General features: G+C 40.3%; 1 pseudogene; it reads left to right on the top strand.

Moving 5' to 3' along the window:
- The first annotated feature begins 721 nt into the window (after nt 1–721).
- On the top strand, nt 722–986 carry LOC124501984 (BBSome-interacting protein 1-like; annotated as a pseudogene).
- The last annotated feature ends 2,989 nt before the right edge of the window (nt 987–3,975 follow it).

Raw genomic sequence — 3,975 nt, 5'->3', positions numbered from 1 at the left:
ACCATGATGATAGCTTTAAATCTCTCAGGGAATCTTACACAACTTCTTTCTTGTACCTGGACAGTACACAGCTGATTTCCCAGAGAATTTTGGTGCCCTATTTGTGTGAATAAAAATAATAAGTATAGATGAGGTAGATAAGCCAATTGGCTACTTGTAATTCAAACTTTCCCAGGTTGTCCCTTAACTTATGGTGTAAGAGAAAAAAAATCCAGAATACAGTGAATGGAAAAGAAATATATTGAAGTTTGGTCTATAGAGCAAATGTGAAATAGAAGGAAAATGTAGTTACTGGAATAATTCAGGTCAAATCCATATTGGAGGGAGACTAAACAAAGAAAGGGAAAATGGTAAAGAGAGAATAGGGAAACAAAGCATATGAAAAACTGGAGCTGGGGCGCCTGGGTGGCTCAGTTGGTTGAGCATCCGACTTCGGCTCAGGTCATGATCTCATGGTCTGTGAGTTCAAGCCCCGCGTGGGGCTCTGTGCTGACAGCTTGGAGCCTGGAGCCTGCTTCAGATTCTGTGTGTCCCTCTCTCTGACCCTCCCCTGTTCATGCTCTGTCTCTCTCTGTCTCAAAAATAAATAAACATTAAAAAATAATTAAAAAACAAAACAAAACTGGAGCCACCTGGGAAGAGATGAATGTTTCTTCTTGTAAGCTTGAGTCAAGAACTGTCAGTCATCTTGGTAACACCAGGTTGGATGCCTAACGTTCCCATGAAAAAGACCAGGAGAAATTTCAGGAAAAAACTTAGCTGTATCCAGCAATTCAGATATGGCGAATTGAAGTCAATGTTCCAGAAAATTCTTCCAAATCAAGTTGTCTGTGGAAGATATAACTGCAATGGTGCTGTGTAAACCCAAACTTTAACCCTTAAAATTTCTGAGCCTGGAAAAACTGAAGAAAATGCAGCAAGTGGCCCAAGATACAATTCACCAACAAGAAAGGGCAGAAAAGGAACAGCAGCAAATAACTCATTGAATGATAATTTAGCATTTATTTTTTTATTTTGTTTATTTACTTATTTTTAAATTTTGTCAATATTTATTTTTGAGAGAGAGAGAGAGAGAGAGAGAGAGAGAGAGAGAGAGTCATAGAGCATGAGCGGGGGATGGGCAGAGGGAGAGGGAGACACAGAATCCGAAGCAGGCTTCAGGCTCTGAGCTGTCAGCACAGATCCTGATGCAGGGCTTGAACTCATGAACCATGAGATCATGACCTGAGCCAAAGTCGGAGGCTTAACTGACTAAGCCACCCAGGTGCCCTGATAATTTAGTGTTTATAGAATACCCTACCTCACTTACTATTAGCAATAGCTAGAAAATAATTTGCATGTGTATGCTAAAGATAGTAGGTGTTAATAAACTGATAGTGCTCATATAAATAATATAAAAATACTCAAGACTAATGAAAGTTGTATTGTGAATTTAGATGCTTTGGTTTATATTGAACATAAGCAATTAAAAAACTTTGAACTATCCCCTCCCTCTCAAAAAAGCATATGAAAAACTGTTTTTTTCTCTTAAATGAGGAAGAATAGTAAAACACATTAAGGCCACATGGAAAGAATATAGATCAGGAAGACATCCTGGTTTGGAGAGTCAGGACTCCGAATTATTAATGAATTTAGAAGGATGATTCCAGAGTTTGATTTATGCCTATAGAGAACAGCCCAGAGTTCAGACCAAACAGCCAGAGAGAATGAAAAGCCTCAAGGTAGACACTGGGTGTGTTTTCCTGTCCAAACTCCTGTTCATTCCAAGGCAAGCAGAGAAATGGAATCATGCTACAGTTTGGTCTTATTGTCTATATTGAGGATCAATCATTATGAAGTATATGGTGGATACAGACATGTGTCCAGAAGTGGCCTACTTACTAGTTCCATAGTCTGTCAGATGATAGGTTCTCACTAAACGGAGGAGCTATTTGTCCTCAGGAGCAGTGACCAAGGCGGGAGAGAGAAGGAGAATATCTCCTTGGGTTTGGAGAAGACCCAAAGTCCCCTGGTCACTGAGTGTGAAGCAGCAATATGGCAAGTTCTCTTGCTACTGATTTCCTTTCAAGCCTTAGGGTCAGTGTCAAAGGTCCAGAGGCTGGTCAGAATGGAGTCACACGATTGGGCTTCACAACCTGTACCTTGCAGGTTTGGGTGATCCATTTGTTGAGGCAATTGGGATCCTGAGTGAACAGGTTCACCTTTTAGGCCCTGTCTGCTGTCCCATAAGAGGGGAAATCTTCTGGGGAAGTGTATGAGTCAGAAATTTTCAGAGAAGCAGAACCAATAGGACAAGCACAACAAACAGGAATTAAGGAATTTAAGGAATTGGCTCATGCAATTGTGGGAGCTGGAAAGTCTAAAATCTGTAGGGCAGCCGGACAGGCTGGAAATTCTGGTAGGAGTTGATGATGCAGTTTGAGCCTGAAGGTAGTGTGGGGGCAGAATTCCTTCCTCTTTGTGGGACCTCAGTCTTTTCTCTGGAGGCCTTCAGCTGATTGGATAAGGACAACTGACATTATAGAGGTCCATTTGCTTTACTCCAGGTCTACTGACTTAAATGTTAATCTAAATAATACCTTCATAGCAACACCTAGACTGATGTTTGAGCAAAAAATTGGGCACCGTGGCCTAGTCAGTTTGGCATTTAAAATTAACCATCACAGGAAAAGAGGAAGGATGCTCTCTGTCACATTCCTCCTTTTCTTTCTCTTTTCAACCAAGAACCAAGTGGGATCTGAACCCTCAGAGGTGATGGTTGTGGATCAGGGCTGCCCTGGTGGGTGTTAGTGTTCAGGACTGGACACCGGCAGCTGCAGCAAAGGAGTACGACTAGATACTAAAACAGCACAATGGGGAGCCCCCTTCCCTACGGTATGGAATCCAGGATGAAAGGGAGAGGGTCTCCTATACATACTCCCACCATAAAGAGGGGTTGAAACTCAAGCTGAGCAGAGTTAGTTTCAGAAATAAACTTGGTGGGATCCTCTGAGGTCAAGATCTGGGCTTTGATTTTCTCAGTGGTGAGCCTTGCCCGGCTTGTGGCAGGCTGGAGGATGTTCATAACGCTTCTTTAAAGTGCTGTAATTAAAAGTTTTGGAAATATCCATGGGCAATGTATTAATGCCACTCCAACACCTTAGCCTCCTCACTCGGCTGATATACTGAAACAGGATTCTGAGCCACAACAATGGGATCAACTGATTTTGTTGTTAAGTAGCTTCTAAGAACATTTTGAAGTCTCAGAAATGCCACCGAGGAAAAGCTCTTCAAATCCCCTTCTCTTCTTCCCGGCTCCCCCTCTCTGTTGGCCACAGAAATAGATTAACATTTGTTACACCTCCATTGTAAGCAGTCAGGCAGGCAATCGGCATTTTATCTTTGGTATTTGATTGAAGGTAGAAGGCATTTTTCATTTATATTTTTGCCTGAAGGGAAAGGGGAAGCAGATAAAAGGAAGAAAAGGCATTGCTATGATGTACTTCTCCTGTATACGAAAGTTGTAATCTAATGTCGTACTCCATTTCTTTTCAATTCGGTGAATATTCCTTCATTATCTGACAAAACACTCAGGCCTGGGATGAGGTTACCTGATATGTAGGGGAATATCACAGTGTTAATAAAGTTGTGTCAAACGTCCTCTAAAATGCTTATAATTTTGTTCTCATGCTTTATTTTTGCCTTCAGTAGAATAATTTGGATTTATGTGTTTGTTATTTTAGAATCCACTTTGAAAAATAACTTGGGTTATAAGCAGACAATTAGGAAGAATTGCAATTAATTTATTCCAGTTAAAAATGTAAATGAAAATTTTTATTATTCTAATACTAAGGGCAATCAATTACAAATGCATTATGCTGAAGGATGATATTAAAATAAATAGAAGTTTGTACACAAATAACAACCTCTCCTAGAAAACTCATGTATACTAAGTACAAATGAATATTAGATATACTACAATGTTGTAATAATACC

This window comes from Lynx rufus, unplaced genomic scaffold (assembly GCF_022079265.1).
Source record: "Lynx rufus isolate CCGP_SWC_20201006 ecotype Redwood Valley unplaced genomic scaffold, mLynRuf1.p SCAF_7, whole genome shotgun sequence".
NCBI classification, from domain to species: Eukaryota; Metazoa; Chordata; class Mammalia; order Carnivora; family Felidae; genus Lynx; species Lynx rufus.
The sequence above is the reverse complement of the archived record's forward strand: the minus strand, read 5'-3'. Positions and strand labels throughout refer to the sequence as shown.